This window comes from Pelophylax lessonae, assembly GCF_965119305.1.
Source record: "Pelophylax lessonae genome assembly, chromosome: 9".
NCBI classification, from domain to species: Eukaryota; Metazoa; Chordata; class Amphibia; order Anura; family Ranidae; genus Pelophylax; species Pelophylax lessonae.
The window spans coordinates 253,948,656-253,967,082 of NC_138776.1; the positions used below are offsets into that span (position 1 = coordinate 253,948,656).

At 44.1% G+C, this 18,427-nt stretch overlaps 1 long non-coding RNA gene across 2 annotated transcripts in view; it reads left to right on the top strand.

Annotated features, from left to right (window-relative positions):
- Positions 1–18,427, top strand: part of LOC309563011 — a 240,623-nt gene that overhangs the window by 72,647 nt on the left and 149,549 nt on the right. The window contains exon 1 of one of the 2 annotated variants that reach the window (XR_014225662.1): positions 3,973–4,154. The exons of the other annotated variant lie outside the window; for it this stretch is intronic. This is a non-coding gene — a long non-coding RNA (uncharacterized lncRNA). Of the gene's footprint in view, positions 1–3,972; positions 4,155–18,427 lie in introns of those variants that run through there. 2 annotated transcript variants of the gene reach the window in all.

Sequence of the window (18,427 nt, forward strand, 5' to 3'; positions counted from 1 at the left end):
CCCAAGCCCAATGGCATACCCAGGGGGCTACGAGAACGTGTTATTCCAGCTATGCATCTACACACTGAACGCTTCCTAGACAAATGGAAAACGGAATGCATAGCACATGGAATCAAAATTATGGGACTCATAGTGGAGGAAGAAAAATTGCAGTTAGAAGAAATTCAGGAAGAAACTAAGATTATGCTAGATAAATTAGAACCCCATAAGGAATTAGAGGAATTTCAAAAATTAAATGATTTTTTGAAAAAAGAAATAGAAAGGACCCAAAAGGGTCTAAAAAATACAAAACAATCAAAATTTCAGAGGGATCTTGATGATTGGTCACGTGGTGAAATATTTGATTTAACACCCAAGAATAGACGCAATAGGTCAAGGAGAAGAGGCGGTAGCTACAGAAATTATTCTGGCTATGACTCCATGCCCTCTGGAAGTGACGAAGATGAGCGCTCGGTCACTTTTTTAGGGGAGGAGTCAGCGGAGGAAACTACCCCTCCCACCACACCGAAAGGGATCTTGAAAAAACCCCCCAACAAGAAACAAAGGCGGAGGAAGCGACAGAGTAAGAGAAAGATCAGGAGGACAGGAGAATGTATGGGAGAAACGGACAAGACCGAGAAATTGTCGGTAATAAATAATTCAACAAATGCTGAGAACATTGATCACACTTACAGTTCTTCGGAAACTGAAGTGTCCAATGACCCAAAAGTAATAAACCTTTCAAATTTTGTGTTGGATAAATCACATACAGCATTACTGACAAAAGGTTTGTCTTTTTCCCCCACCTCAGGTATGGACCATTTTGAGGTCTATAAAGACCTATGTCTATATCTCAGAAAAGTATATTATAGATTAATACATGAAGGTGAAGGAGGAACGTCATGTGTGGAGCAGTTTAATGAAGGTGAAAGAGAGGCTCTTGAAGCACTCGAATCCCTGTTGGATGAAGCTGGAGAACTGTCAGAGGACACAGAGCTCCCGTATGGCACAGATAGTATTAGGAAAAGTGATATCCGTATACGCTCTACCGTCATGCCTAAATTTTGTACAAATAAATGGTTTAATTCATTTTTGATGTTAGTGGAATAAGATCTTAAATCTGTAAATTGGAACTCCAAGCCCTTAGGGACCTAAAAAATGCTAAGGACTTGGTGATTAAAAAAAGCGATAAGGGAGGGAATGTGGTGCTTCTGTCAGCGGAAAAATATGAGAGGGAGGCTTTACGTCTCCTATCTGACAGAGACACATACAAAAAATTCCACTATAACCCCTTACCAAGTCTAGTTTACAATATTAATGAGAAACTCACTTTTTGCCTATGAGGCAATGTTAATTACAGCAAAAGAAAAACAATTCCTGCACGTGACTGACTATAACGTACCAACGTTTTACACTATCCCAAAGATTCACAAAAATCCGATAGTTTCAGCCTGTGGTGGTCCCCTGGATAGGATAAGGAAATATCTGGACTCCTTGATCAAAGATCTTGTTCTCGACCTTCCCTCGTATGTGAGAGATACGGGGGACGTCTTGAACAAGATCAAAGATCTCGAGTTTGATACAGATGTCCTTCTTGTTGGTTTAGATGTAGAGTCACTCTACACTTCTATACCACATTCCTGGGGCATCCTTTCAGTATATCACTTCTTAGAACAAAAATTTCCCCTCAAAGGAGCCCAAAACTAATTTCTTCTTGAACTTTTGGAATTTTCCCTTCAAAACAATGTCTTTCAATTCCTAGGCATTTATTACCAGCAAATCAGGGGCATGGCCATGGGAGCCCCATAGGCTCCCTCATATGCCTGCCTTCATCTCGGAATGTGGGAGGAAGAAACAGTGTACGCCTCGCCTATGTACCTCAGCCATGCTTTAACCTGGCTGAGGTACATAGACGATGTGCTCATGGTCTGGGCTGGTACACTGTCACAGTTAGAACAGTTTATGACTGAACTCAATATCAATAATAGGAATATACATCTGACTTATACGGTTGATAAAAAATGAATCTCTTTTTTGGATTTAAATGTTGAGTTCAGGGATGGGAAATTTAAAACCTCCACATTCTGTAAACCCACAGCAGCCAACACGCTCCTTAGAGCTGATAGCCATCATCCAGCAAATCTGAAACTTGGTATCCCGGTGGGCCAATTTATTCGTATCAAACAAAACTGCTCCACACATGATGACTATATAAGGGAGTCTAGGGATCTATATGCTAGGCTCCGTGAACGTGGCTATTCTCATCGTATGATCAGGAGGGCTAAAAAGAAGGCAGGAATGCGAGATAGGGAAGACCTACTTGTTCAAAACAAACCAAAAACTGATAGTTCTAATTCACCGCACCTAATTACAAAATTTGGATCCCACTGACATAAAGTAAAGAAAATACTTGAACAACATTGGCATGTCCTCCAAAAGAATGAATCTCTTAAAAAAATAGTAGGCCCTAGGCCACTTATGGTGGCTAAAAGGGCAACAAACCTTAATGATCAATTAGTGCGCTCTGAATTTATAAGAACCCCAAAAAACAACTGGTTAACTGAATTACCACCAATAAAGGGTATGTTCCCATGCGGCCACTGCAATATTTGCAGCCATGTAAAGAAGTCCCAGATATACACTGATTCCAAAGGTGAAGTGACGTATAAGATTGAGTCTTTCATTAATTGCTCAACCTCGCGTGTTCTATATTCAATAGAGTGCCCCTGTCATAAGTTGTATGTGGGCAAAACTAACAGAAAGTTACGTATAAGGATTGGCGAACACCTTAAAAGTGTACGGCTGAAGGAGGAAACACCAATTGGCCTGCACTTTGCAGACAAACACAATAGTGACCCAGAAGGTCTCAAAATAAAGGGATTCTGGGCTTTGAAAATATCTGCCAGAAGGGGTGACTATGATAGAGTGTTACTAAGAGAGGGGAATGCGGGGATTTTTTGCCTACAAACACTTGTGCCTTTAGGCTTAAACACTGATATGAGGCTACGAGTGTTCCTTGAACCTTGAGAGGGAATATGGAGCACTCGTGCGCAAGGCATTCTCCCCTAGTGGCCACCTCTGAAATAGTAGTAAAAATACCCCCTATGAATATAATAACTTGGGAATATTATATAATGCCTTGAGCAACACGGCTTATAATAAATGAGTAGTGAGGGTACAATACTATTATGGTTATTCTATAGATTAGTAATCCCCTAAGTAACTAGGACTCTATGTCCTTCTCTTTAGCTTCTCATTCTCTGTATATACAAAAGGTCTCTTTCTCTTCTGGAGTGACTCCATTAGACTCCACTGTAGTATCTGCTTAAATAATAGATTACTCTTTTTAAACAAGCCGGAGGTATTATGGAGGACCGTTTACTAAGATGCCAGCTGTGACTGGTTCGCAATCAGGAAATGCCTCTTTCAAACGTCCCTCCGCCTTTGTAATGACGTCCTGACGAAGCGTGCGTCACGCATGCGAAACGCGTTGACGTCACACGCTGGCGACACACCCATTGGAGGAATCAACAGGTCATTGATCCAGCTGCTCTGGCATACGAGCTGACCATGTGCGGCAGACGCCACTGACCACAGGTGTTTCGGACGCACCGACTGCAGCTGAGGGCTATCACACCAAGAGACAGCTTGATATCTCCAACACTTGGATTCAGCCATTCATGTTCGGCCTAGTGTACCTAGAAGAATTGATGCTGTTTTGAAGGCAAAGGGTGGTCATAGTGTCTTTCCTGAATAATGGGGATGCCGGGTCACTCTATTTTAAGGGAAACTGACCAAACACTTAGACAGGAGTAAAAAACTATTTACAAATGACTCCATGCTATATAAAACAAAAGAAACATTTGGGCTGGAATTCCACTTAAATGGATTTTAGATTAAAACTCTATATAGTGGATCAGAAGATATTTGGAATGCTTACTGGGTGCTGATTTTGTCCTACCTGGAGGCTAGCAGGTAAATATTTTAAGAAATACATGTGGTATCAGTTATGTGTTCCTAAGAAAGATGTGACTTTTACCTTAAACGTTAATTAAAGTTTCTGTGTACGCAACTTGTTTGTCTTCTATTATATAAACCAACCCCGTTCTTTGTAGGGTAGACCTCCACTGAAGTCCTCCAGCTGTCTACATTCTCAGCACCAACTGAACTACCCGGTAAGTATATGCTAGAATATTGTTATTATATTAATATTCCTATTATAATTATTTATAGGGAAAGAAACCTTGCTATTCAGCTTTAAGACAAAGTTAAAGATAATCCATTTTTTCTATTTTGTTTCTAAATGATGGCAAGGTTCCTCATAACCTTTTTCTAATTTTTTATTTTATTTTTTTTCACAATAAATGTGAAAATTCAAATTGATTTACAAAACAGAAAATGCCCAAATTGTCTAAAGCTATTGTACATATATCACATTATTAATTGTAAGCTTAATAAAAACATTATAATGCGGATCAGACAAAGTTTTATTTTTGTGTCCTAAAAGGAAATTTTTTTTTCTTATTACAATTTTGATAAAACTTTTATTGAACTTTAATTCCTATTATAAATATTTATAAGGAAAGAAACCTTGGTATTCAGCTTTCAAACAAAGTTAAAGATAATCCACTTTTTATATTTTGTTTCTAAATGATGGCAAGGTTCCTCATAACCTTTTTCTCATATTTTTTTTTTTCACAATAAATGTGAAAATTCAAATTGATTTGCAAAATTCAAAACAGAAAATGTCCACATTGCCTAAACAAGCTATTGTACATATATCACATTCTTAATTGTAAGCTTATTAAAAACATTATAATGCGGATCAGACAAAATTTTATTTTTGTGTCATAAAAGGGAATTTTTTTTTTTATTACAATTTTGATAAAACTTTTATTGAACTTTAATTCCTAAATATCTTGCCCTTATTAGAAGATTGTACAGTAGAAATCTAGCATTCATACGTTTCTTCTTCTTATTATTATTATTAGTATTATATTTCTTATAATGAGCAATTATTTTCAAGTAACCTCAGTTGTCTCATTCTCCTTCTCTCCAAACCTGGTACAATTTTTATAATCACAGGAACCATTATTAGGGAAATCATTCAAGAAAACCCTATAAAAACGATTAGTCCAGTTAGTAAATCAGAATAATATAATTTGATTTTCAATCCAACAACCTTTAGCATTGCTTGAGTGAGGGTTAGAGTGGGTAGTCCAGGTAAGTCAAAAGACATCCACATTTAAGATAGAAAGCCCCGGACACATAGACAATGGAGACTGGAACTTTGTTTCAGCACTCAGAGCAAAGATAGGTACTCCAAAACAATAAATAAAGGAAAGTGCAGCGCTAAAAAACACCAAATAAAGAGGACCTGTCACCAGCTAATCCTAGTACCTATCTGTGAGCCCATCAGAGTACCTGTCACCTGCCCATCTGAGTACCTGCCCCCTGCCCATCAGCGTACCCGAGTACCTGTCACCTGCCCATCAGAGTACCCGAGTACTTGCCACCTGCTCATCAGAGTACCTGCCGCCTGTCTATCAAAGTACCCGAGTACCCTCCACCTGCTCATCAGAGTACCTGCCGCCTGTCTATCAAAGTACCCCAGTACCTTCCACCTGCTCATCAGAGTACCTGCCACCTGTCTATCAAAGTATCCGAGTACTTTCCACCTGCTCATCAGTACCTGAGTACCTGTCACCTGCCTGTCATCTGCCCATCAGAGTTTTGTGTGTGATTTATGTCCCTAGAACGCATGATGGTGCTCCTTGTTGGGCCCCTGTATGTGGCTAGGCTGTGAAAAAGTCTCACACATGTGGTATCGCCATACTCAGGAGGAGTGGCAGAATGTATTTTGGGGTGTTTCCATTGTATTGGTGCTCCAGGGCCTTCAAAAGTGTGATAGTCAGAAAATGATGTGTGTAATTTACGCTCCTATGATGCCTGAGGGTGCTACTTGGATGTTGAGTCTCTTTATGTGGCAAAGCTGTGTAAAAGTCTCACACATGTGGTATCACCATACTCAGGAGGAGTAGCAGAATGTATCTTGGGGTGTCATTTTTGCTATGTACATGCTATGTGTTAGAAATAGCTTATAAATTGACAACTTTGTGGGAAAAAAAAGAAAAACAATGTTTTCCTCATTTTCCCAAGAATTGTGGGAAAAAATTACAAATTCAAAAAACTCACCATGCCTCTTAATTAGGGTTGAGCGAACACCTAGATGTCCGTGTTCGACGGGTTCGGCCGAACTTTAAAAAAAAGTCCGGGTCCGTGTCCCGGACTTTTACCGAACTTTTCCCGGACACCGAACCCCATTGAAGTCAATGGGGACCCGAACTTTAAGGCACTAAAATGGCTCTAAAACACCAAAGGAAAGGGCTAGAGTGCTGCAAATGGCAGCAAAACGTAATTAAGAGCATGGCAAGTGCTCTGCAAATAAATGTGGATAGGGAAATAACTTAAAACAACAAAAAAAAAACAGAAAAATAAAACAATGTTCTTCTTCATCTCTGAAGGACGAGGCCCATATGGAGTAGGAGGGAGGTTGAGGTGGTGGTGGATGTGGCGGTGACATAGGCGTGCGCACAGGGTGTGCTGGGTGTGCCTGGGCACACCCTAATCACCTAGGGCACATAGCATTGCCAGTGAGGAGATGGGAAAGATCTCCCTGGGACCTGCTCTGCTCTATTTCTCCTTGCCTACAGGTACATGGCCCCGATACATTACTCTCCCTGCTGGCAAACACATGCATGTGTATTTCAACTTTGGGGTGCACACCTTAATGCAATAGGCTGCGCACACCTATGGGCGGTGTAGGTGGAAGCGGCGGTGGAGGAGGACCAGGGCCGGATTAACAGCATCATGGGCTTGGTGCTGAGGATTTTGAAGGGCCTTAAGGGCCGTGCCTTGCCATGCACCCAGAGGAGGAAGGGTGCAGCCATGCATGCCTAATTCAACATGGGATGCTGTCTCTGAAGCCCATAAACACATCCATGCATCGCCAACTGTCCCTCCTTGTCCGGCCTTCACGCTGTGTGGGGAGGTTCTGAGGGTGCTGCCTGGGGAAGCGAGCATAGAAGCCAGACTTCTGTGTTTACAAGTGACAGAAGAGCGGTAACAGTGAATATGGCCAACCCGGGGCCTATATAAAAGGTAGGGGCCTGGAGCTGCAGCTCCAATAGCCCCTACATTAATCTGGCCCTGAGGAGGAGGACGAGGTAGCCAACACTGCTTCTTTTCAAAAATTTTAAATGAGGGTACACCCCAAAAGAGTGAGAAAGAGCAAAAATGGAACAATGGGTGGGTAAGGTCGGTATCCATTGCTATTCTGCATAAGGTACGGAAAAGTCCCGTGGGATCCATGCCTGGTTCATTTTAATGAACGTGAGCTTGTCCACATTGTCTCTGGACAGGCGGCTGCGCTTGTCTGTTATAACGCCCCCAGCCGTGCTAAATACCCGTTCAGATAATACACTGGCTGCAGGGCACGCCAGCACCTCCAAGGCGTAAAGGGCAAGCTCAGGCCATGTGCCCAATTTGGAGACCCAGAAGTTGAAGGGGGCAGACCCGTCATTCACTACATGTAGGCGTGTGCACACATACTGCTCCACCATGTTGGTAAAATGCTGCCTCCTGCTAAGACGTTCCATCTGAGCTGCTGGTGCTGCTGTTTGTTGTGGCGTGCTGACAAAGCTTTTCCACATTTCGGCCATGCTAACCCTGCCTTCTGAGGTGCTGGCGGTGCCCTGGTTGCGTTGGCGACCTCCTCCTCCTCCTCCTCTGCCTTGTGCTTCCACTGTGGCCCCGCTGTCAGATGGGAATGCCAGCAGCATGGCGTCTACCAGCGTGCGCTTGTACTCGCGCATCTTGCGATCGCGCTCCAGTGAGTGAATTAAGGACGGTACGTTGTCCTTGTAACGGGGATCCAGCAGCGTGGCCACCCAGTAATCAGCACAAGTTAGAATGTGGGCAACTCGGCGGTCGTTGTGGAGACACTGCAGCATGTAATCGCTCATGTGTGCCAGGCTGCCCAGAGGCGACGAAAGGCTGTCCTCTGTGGGAGGTGTATCGTCCGTGTCCTCTGTATCCCCCCAGCCACGCACCAGTGATGGCCATGAGCTGGCCTGGGTGCCACCCTGCTGTGAACATGGTTCCATCTCCTCCTCCAGCTCCTCCTCCTCCTCATCCTCCTCATCCTCCAGAACTGTGCCCCTGCTGGACAATTGCGTCCCTGGCGTTTGCGTGTGCAGGAACCCACCCTCGGAGCCCCTTGCGAATGACTGCCCTGAAAGCCTTGGAAATGTTACCTCTTCATCCTCCTCCTCCTCCTCATCCTGTGCCACATCCTCTTCCATCATCGCCCGAATTGTTTTTTCAAGGAGGCATAGAAGTGGGATAGTTAAGCTGAGAACGGCGTCATTGCCACTGGCCATGTTGGTGGAGTACTCAAAACAGCGCAACAAGGCACACAGGTCTCGCATGGAGGCCCAGTTATTGGTGGTGAAGTGGTGCTGTTCCGCAGAGCGACTCACGCGTGCGTGCTGCAGCTGAAACTCCACTATGGCCTGCTGCTGCTCGCACAGTCTTTCCAGCATGTGCAAGGTGGAGTTCCACCTTGTGGGCACGTCACATATGAGGCGGTGAGCGGGAAGGCCGAAGTTACGCTGCAGCGCTGCCAGGCGAGCAGCAGCAGGGTGAGAACGCCGAAAGTGCGCACAAACGGCCCGCACTTTCTGCAGCAGCTCTGACATATCGGGGTAGTTTTTAAGGAACCTCTGCACCACCAAATTCAGCACATGCGCCAGGCAAGGGATGTGCGTCAAACCGGCTAGGCCCAGAGCTGCTATGAGATTTCGCCCGTTATCACACACCACCAGGCCGGGCTTGAGGCTCGCTGGCAGCAACCACTCATTTGTCTGCTGTTCCATGCTCCTCCACAACTCCTGCGCGGTGTGTGGTTTGTCCCCCAAACAGGCAAGTTGTAAAACTGCCTGCTGTCGTTTACCCCTGGCCGTGCTGAAGTTGGTGGTGAAGGTGTTACGCTGTCCGGATGAGGAGGCGGTAGAGGATGAGGAAGCGGAGTAGGAGGAGTTACGAACAGGAGGCAAACTGAAGCGCCCTGCAATCCTCGGTGGTGGAAGGACATGCGCCAAATTGCTATCCGCCTCAGGCCCATCCGCCACTGCATTTACCCAGTGTGCCGTTAGGGAGATATAACGCCCCTGACCGTGCTTACTGGTCCACGTATCCGTAGTTAGGTGGACCTTGGCACAGATGGCGTTGCGCAGTGCACACCTGATATTTTCCCCCACTTGGTTGTGCAGGGAAGGGATGGCTTGCCTGGAAAAGTAGTGGCGGCTGGGCACGACGTACTGTGGGACAGCCACCGACATAAGGTTTTTAAAACTGTGCGTCTCCACCAGACGGAATGACAGCATTTCAAAGGCCAATAATTTTGAAATGCTGGCATTCAGGGCCAGGGATCGCGGGTGGGTAGGGGGGTACTTCCTCTTCCTCTCAAGTGTTTGGGAGATGGAAAGCTGAACGCTTCCACGGGACATTGTGGAGATGGTTGTTGGTGACCCAGGTGGTGGTGTTGCTGACAGATCGTCTGTTTGCGGGGTGGCAGGTGCCGGTATCACTACAGATGTGGCTGGAGCGGCCGAGACTGCAGCAGAAGAGGAAGCAGGATGAGCCAGAGACGTTTCTTGGTTTTGAAGGTGTGTACTCCACTGCAGCTCGTGCTTTGCACTTAGATGCCTGATCATGCAGGTTGTGCTCAGGTTGAGAAGGTTCATGCCTCGCTTCAAGCTCTGATTGCACAGGGTGCAAACCACTCGTGTCCTGTCATCAGCACATTTTCTAAAGAACTTCCACGCTAGAGAACTCCTTTGAGCTGACTTTGGTGCGCTCGTTCCCTTGCTGCGTTGGGCAGTAGCGGGCGTAGTGTCTAGGGCACGGCCGCTCCGCTTCTGCACCCTGCTCCCTCTTCTGCTGTGCTGGTGGCTCTGTGCGACCACCGCCTCTTCCTCCAAACTACTCAGGTCACCTGCATGACGTTCATTCCATGTGGGGTCGAGGACCTCATCGTCCTCCACATCATCTTCCACCCAGTCTTCACCCCTGCCCTCCTTGTCGGTCTCCACAATGCTGAACGCCGCAGCAGTTGGCACCTGCGTTTCGTCATCATCGGAGACGTGCTGCGATGATCCTTGCATGTACTCATCTTGAGAAATAAGTGGTTGGGCATCGCTGCACTCAATCTCTTCCACTTCTGGGGCAGGGCTAGGTGGATGGCCCTGGGAAACCCTGCTGACAGAGTCCTCAAAAAGAATAAGAGACTGCTGTATGGCTTGGGGCTCAGACTGCTGGCCTGATTTGCAAGGGGGTGAGGTGAAAGACGGTTGGACATTGGCTGCAGGTGCCAACTCTGACCTTTCTGCAGTAGACTGGGTGGGAGACAATGTGAAGGAACTGGAGGCACTGTCAGCAGCAAACCAATCTACTATCGCCTCAACTTGTTCTGGCCTCATCACTTCTAGGGGCGTTTGATGCCCTACCAAATACTGATGCAGGTTCTGTCGCCTACTCACACTTGAGGAAGGTGTTTCACTTGTGCGTGTAGCTGGCACAGATCGACCATGTCCTCTCCTTGCAACAGGAGCTCTACCAGCAGCACCACGACCCAGGCCACGGCCCTTATTTGACGGTCTCCTCATATTTCTGTAATTTAAGATCTTGCCCTAGAAAGGTTTTTATTGAATAGCGGAATAGAAAATATGATCCAAAAAAAGTGTATGTATATCACACGTACACAACCACACTAGGCCCCAATTACTATTGTTTGTACCCCTAAAAGGCTAGATGAGGAGTAGGGGGAGTATGGAACAGGCAGCACCCTCAAACCTTCAGAAGTATGAGATGAACCCCAACAACTTGGAAAGGTGGATCTCTCTCACACGTACCGACACAGACTATCCCGCAATTCAATTGATCCTCAAAGGTTTTTATTGAATAGCGGAATAGGAAATATGATCAAAAAAAGTGTATGTATCTCGCACGTACACAACCACACTAGGCCCCAATTACTATTGTTTGTACCCCTAAAAGGCTAGATGAGGAGTAGGGGGAGTATGGAACAGGCAGCACCCTCAAACCTTCAGAAGTATGAGATGAACCCCAACAACTTGGAAAGGTGGATCTCTCTCACACGTACCGACACAGACTATCCCGCAATTCAATTAATCCTCAAAGGTTTTTATTGAATAGCGGAATAGGAAATATGATCAAAAAAAGTGTATGTATCTCGCACGTACACAACCACACTAGGCCCCAATTACTATTGTTTGTACCCCTAAAAGGCTAGATGAGGAGTAGGGGGAGTATGGAACAGGCAGCACCCTCAAACCTTCAGAAGTATGAGATGAACCCCAACAACTTGGAAAGGTGGATCTCTCTCACACGTACCAACACAGACTATCCCCCAATTTAACTGATCCCCAAAGGTTTTTGATTAAATAGCGGAATAGAAAATATGATCCCAAAAAAGTGTATGTATATCACACGTACACAACCACACTAGGCCCCAATTACTATTGTTTGTACCCCTAAAAGGCTAGGAGTAGGGGGAGTATGGAACAGGCAGCACCCTCAAACCTTCAGAAGTATGAGATGAACCCCAACAACTTGGAAAGGTGGATCTCTCTCACACGTACCAACACAGACTATCCCCCAATTTAACTGATCCCCAAAGGTTTTTGATTAAATAGCGGAATAGAAAATATGATCCCAAAAAAGTGTATGTATATCACACGTACACAACCACACTAGGCCCCAATTACTATTGTTTGTACCCCTAAAAGGCTAGGAGTAGGGGGAGTATGGAACAGGCAGCACCCTCAAACCTTCAGAAGTATGAGATGAACCCCAACAACTTGGAAAGGTGGATCTCTCTCACACGTACCAACACAGACTATCCCCCAATTTAACTGATCCCCAAAGGTTTTTGATTAAATAGCGGAATAGAAAATATGATCCCAAAAAAGTGTATGTATATCACACGTACACAACCACACTAGGCCCCAATTACTATTGTTTGTACCCCTAAAAGGCTAGGAGTAGGGGGAGTATGGAACAGGCAGCACCCTCAAACCTTCAGAAGTATGAGATGAACCCCAACAACTTGGAAAGGTGGATCTCTCTCACACGTACCAACACAGACTATCCCCCAATTTAACTGATCCCCAAAGGTTTTTGATTAAATAGCGGAATAGAAAATATGATCCCAAAAAAGTGTATGTATATCACACGTACACAACCACACTAGGCCCCAATTACTATTGTTTGTACCCCTAAAAGGCTAGGAGTAGGGGGAGTATGGAACAGGCAGCTCCCTCAAACCTTCAGAAGTATGAGATGAACCCCAACAACTTGGAAAGGTGGATCTCTCTCACACGTACCAACACAGACTATCCCCCAATTTAACTGATCCCCAAAGGTTTTTGATTAAATAGCGGAATAGAAAATATGATCCCAAAAAAGTGTATGTATATCACACGTACACAACCACACTAGGCCCCAATTACTATTGTTTGTACCCCTAAAAGGCTAGATGAGGAGTAGGGGGAGTATGGAACAGGCAGCACCCTCAAACCTTCAGAAGTATGAGATGAACCCCAACAACTTGGAAAGGTGGATCTCTCTCACACGTACCAACACAGACTATCCCCCAATTTAACTGATCCCCAAAGGTTTTTGATTAAATAGCGGAATAGAAAATATGATCCCAAAAAAGTGTATGTATATCACATGTACACAACCACACTAGGCCCCAATTACTATTGTTTGTACCCCTAAAAGGCTAGGAGTAGGGGGAGTATGGAACAGGCAGCACCCTCAAACCTTCAGAAGTATGAGATGAACCCCAACAACTTGGAAAGGTGGATCTCTCTCACACGTACCAACACAGACTATCCCCCAATTTAACTGATCCCCAAAGGTTTTTGATTAAATAGCGGAATAGAAAATATGATCCCAAAAAAGTGTATGTATATCACACGTACACAACCACACTAGGCCCCAATTACTATTGTTTGTACCCCTAAAAGGCTAGGAGTAGGGGGAGTATGGAACAGGCAGCACCCTCAAACCTTCAGAAGTATGAGATGAACCCCAACAACTTGGAAAGGTGGATCTCTCTCACACGTACCAACACAGACTATCCCCCAATTTAACTGATCCCCAAAGGTTTTTGATTAAATAGCGGAATAGAAAATATGATCCCAAAAAAGTGTATGTATATCACACGTACACAACCACACTAGGCCCCAATTACTATTGTTTGTACCCCTAAAAGGCTAGATGAGGAGTAGGGGGAGTATGGAACAGGCAGCACCCTCAAACCTTCAGAAGTATGAGATTGTGTTCACTGTACCCCACAAAGATTGAGTTCACTGCACCCCACAATGATTGTGTTCACTGCACCCCACAAAGATTGTGTTCACTGCACCTCACAAAGATTGTGTTCACTGTACCCCCCAAAGATTGTGTTCACTGCACCCCACAAAGATTCTGTTCACTGTACCCCACAAAGATTGTGTTCACTGCACCCCAAAAAGATTGTGTTCACTGCACCCCAAAAAGGATGTTGTTCACTGCACCCCAAAAAGGATGTTGTTCACTCCACCCCAAAAAGATTGTGTTCACTGCACCCCACAAAGATTGTGTTCACTGCACCCCAAAAAGATTGTGTTCACTGCACCCCAAAAATGATTTTGTTCACTGCACCCCAAAAAGGATTTTGTTCACTGCACCCCAAAAAGGATGTTGTTCACTCCACCCCAAAAAGATTGTGTTCACTGCACCCCAAAAAGATTGTGTTCACTGCACCCCACAAAGGATTTTGTTCACTGCACCCCAAAAAGATTGTGTTCACTGCACCCCAAAAAGGATGTTGTTCACTGCACCCCAAAAAGGATTTTGTTCACTGCACCCCAAAAAGATTGTGTTCACTGCACCCCACAAAGGATTTTGTTCACTGCACCCCACAAAGATTGTGTTCACTGCACACCAAAAAGGATTGTGTTCACTGCACCCCAAAAAGATTTTGTTCACTGCACCCCAAAAAGATTGTGTTCACTGCAGCCCAAAAAGATTGTGTTCACTGCAGCCCAAAAAGATTGTGTTCACTGCAGCCCAAAAAGATTGTGTTCACTGCAGCCCAAAAAGATTGTGTTCACTGCAGCCCAAAAAGATTGTGTTCACTGCAGCTCACACACAGAAAAATGGATGTGGATCACTGACACCTGCCTATCTCCAATCCCACACCACACAGCAATATCGATTGTAGTTTGTAGAACACAGTTTCCCTAAAATTCAGCAGACTCTGTCCCTAACAGGATTGAGAAGAGATCGTAGATCAGGATTGAGTGCAGACCCCACCCCCCACACAGCAATATCGATTGTAGTTTGTAGAAGACACTGACCCTATAATTCAGCAGACTCTATCCCTAAAATGCCTACAACTCGCCCTGCCTAAACACTCCGACCTGTCCCTCAATTCTATCCGGACACAAATGGTTTTTTCCTGCCTATCTTTCCCTAATCAGCAGCCAGCACGTTGATGTGTGCTCTGTCCCTGAATCTAAGCAGCATAATGACGCCGCTGCGGCTGCCTCGAACTTATAAAGACTTGGTCACATGCTTCAGACGGCCAATCACAGCTACTGAGACATTTGCAGGCATGGCTGGGATGGCTTAAGGCACACCAGTTAAACGATTGTTGATTGGCTGTTGAAAGCCCGCCATGAAAAGAGCGCCAAAGCATGCAAAACCCGGAAATAAAACGACCGAACACGGATTTTTACCCGAACATACAGTAAAGTGTCCGTGTCCGTGTTCGGGTACAAAAAATCCAATTATTCGGTACGAACACGAATAATACAGTCCGTGTTCGCTCAACACTACTCTTAATAAATACCTTGGACTGTCTACTTTCCAAAAAGGGGTCATTTTGGGAGTATTTGTACTGTCCTGACATTTCAGGGCCTCAAGAAAGGAGATAGGCAGTCAGTACATCCGGTATGATCAATTTTTAGTAATTGGTACCATAGCTTCTAGACTCAATAACATTCATACAGGCTAAATAATATACACTAATTTGGGTTATTTTTACCAGAGATATGTAGCCATATAAATTTCGGCCCAAATGTATGAAGAAAAATAGATTTTTTGCAAACTTTTTTATAATAGAAACTAAAAAGAAGTGTTTTTTTTTTCAAAATTTTTGCTCTTTTTTTGCTTATATCACGAAAAAAAAAACACAGTTGTGATCAAATACCACCAAAAGAAAGCTCTATTTGTGTGAAAAAAATTATAAAAGTTTTGTTTGGTTACAGTGTAGCATGACTGAGCAATTGTCATTCAAAGTGTGAGAGTGCTGAAAGCTCAAAATTGGTCTGGGCAGGAAGGGGGTGTAACTGCCCTGTATGGAAGTGGTTAATGATAGTCTAAAAGTGGACAAAGTAGGAGATAGTGGGGCAGATTGGAGAAGGGACTTCCAGAGGATGGGAGAGGCTTGGAAGAAATCCTAGAGGCAAGCATAGGAGGAGGTGACAAGGGAAAAGAAGGTCTTGGATGGAACGTTGGTATTTTGAGACTAGGTAAGGGATGTAGCTGGGGGCCGAGTTGTGGATGGCTGTGTATGTTGCTGTTAGTATTTTGAATTTAATTTGTTGGGTGAGCGGAAGCCAGTGGAGGGATTGTCAGAGAGCAGTAGCAGACACTGAGCAGTTGGTAAGGTGAATGAGTCTGGCAGCAGCATTCATGATGGACTGAAGAGGAAACAGCATATGTAAGGGTAAGCAAGATTTGGATAGTGATTAGATGTGGGGCTGGAAGTAGAGTTCAGAGTCCAGAGGCATGGGGGGATAGGTTGATGGTTGAGCCATCTATCTTGCCAGAGAAGTAAGGGAAGGGGTACATGGGGGAGGAAATATTATGAGCTCAGTTTTGGATAGATTGAGTTTGAGGAAATGGTGTGACATCCAGTCTGATATGTCTGTTAGTAAATTAGTGATGTGTTAGAAGACTGATGGAGTGAGCTGAGGGGTAGAGAGATAGATTTGAGTGTCATCCGCATAGAAATGGTATTGGAAGCCATGGGAGGCCATCAACTGACCCAGGGAAAAAGTGTAGGTCGAGAATAGGAGAAGAGGTCCATAAACAGAACCTTGGGGGACCCCGACAGAGAAAGGAAGAGGAGAGGAGAAAATAGAATTGTAAGAGACACTGAAGGAGCAGTAAAAGAGGTAGGATGAGAACCAGGGAAGAGCACAGTCATGGAGACCAAAGGAGTAGCGTTTTTAAGGTGGAGGGGGTGGTCCACTGTATCAAAGCAAATAAAAAAACACCTACTTGCCCATAACGGGTGCCGGGTGTACGGGATATTTTGTGATGCTTTAGAGCAAACAAACATTGGACCTTTTATTGTACTGGAACAACCATTTTATGTGTGCTTAACATTCGGAGGCCTCATGTTATTTTTGAGTCATATTTTTGTGTCTTCTTTTTCTTTTCATGAATCCAAATTATCTTAAGAGCTCAATGATGTTCACCTTGAAGAAAACCCTGTTACTCTTTTTCTTTCTGGGGATTGTCTCTTTATCTCTCTGTAAGGAAGAGTAAGTATGTATAAGAGTTCTTAAATACGATTTTAGACTTTTAAAACTTAGAGTATATGTAGACCCTCGCCTTGTAAAACAACCCATTCAATTTGAAATAGAAATGAAAGGCAAAACAATTGTGTATAGATATGAATATTTTTTTTCTACCTGTTCTAAGAGCTGGGGGGGGGGGGGGGGCGGCAGCAGCACACTAAACTCCCCGAATGAATGGCTGTGCGGAGGGGGGGAGTTAGGGCATGTCTTCATGATGTAAAGTAATTGGAAGTGATGTGATTGGAGTTTTTGGCAGAACACCGGCCATACATTATTAGAATTTATTTTGAAGATTGTCCTTTTTAGAAGCTTCATTTGGTTTCCTATTGGTTAATGGGGTCAAATCGGTGATTTTATTGAGTGAAATTATAGGAATTTAAAAGCACCCACTGTTAATCTCATACAGAAATATACAATCCTTAAATGTATAAAAACATACAAAATGTATTATGATGATAAAAACACTTTCAATACATAAAAACCATCAAATGAATGATTAAGCACAACAGTGCTGAGCAGCATGCTCCTAAACCAGAAACAACCCATAAATGGCCCAACATATGCCAGGGTCTACTATCTGTGGACCACCAGGACAGCTGACCTCCTATGCCCGGGTCAAAAGGGTTCTAATGTGAAAAAATACCAATGGATTGCTATGCGTTACGCTATTCGCCATGCTATTACTAGAGGACATCTCCATCGTCTCCCTGCTGGAGAGGTTATCCCATAAAAACTGGATCAGCATTCAGGGGAGCTGCGGCTCTTATACAGGAAGGATACATCCATACAGTAGTCAGTTTAAATTAGGAACAATCCTGCTACCATTACTACTTTATAGCTCCAATTTAAGAGAATACTGGGTACCCTTTGTCTACTATTTAAACACCAATAGGATCTCCTGAAGAAGCTGCGTAGCGAAACGCGTAGCGATCCATTGGCATTTTTCAACATTAGAACTCTTTTAACCCAGGCATAGGAGGCCGGCCATCCTGGTGGTCCACAGATAGTAGACCGTGGCATATGTCAGGCCATTTATGGGTTCTTCTGGTTTAGGAGCATGCTGCTCAGCACTGTTGTGCTTAATCATTCATGTGATGGTTTTTATGTATTGAAAGTGTTTTTACTATGTCATCATAATAACTTTTGTATGTTTTTATACATTTAAGGATTGTATATTTCTTTATGAGATTAACAGTGGGTGCCGCTAAAGTTCCATCACTACATTCAGGGTCACGTCTCGATTTTTGCATACATTTATTGAGTGTAATGATGATGAAAATCTAAAGGAACAGGATGGAAAATGTTTCTGAATTGGACAAAATTCTAGCCATGGATGTGATTTTTATTTGACAAAAATTGCACATATTATAATGAGCATGTTCCAAGGCGCAACATCTGGGATTCCATCCAAGTAGAAGGTCTGGAAGAAATGTGAAGGGCCTCTAAACAAAATTAGTTGACAAAACGATGGGAAGATCAAAAGCTCTGAAGAATGATTTTTTTCAGAATTTCCATATGAATGAAATTCTAGTGGTGTATGGGCAGCTTTAGCTGTGTCCACCTACTGATGAAAAAACTCTGTGCCATAGCATGGAACACATCAGAATGCTCCCACTGGCTATTTAATAAGGGATTCAACTTTGCGAGTGGTATTCCTTTAACATGTTCATGTGGTCATAGAATAGTAGCCAACAGTGGTGGCTGGTGCTCCATGGGCCAGGGGG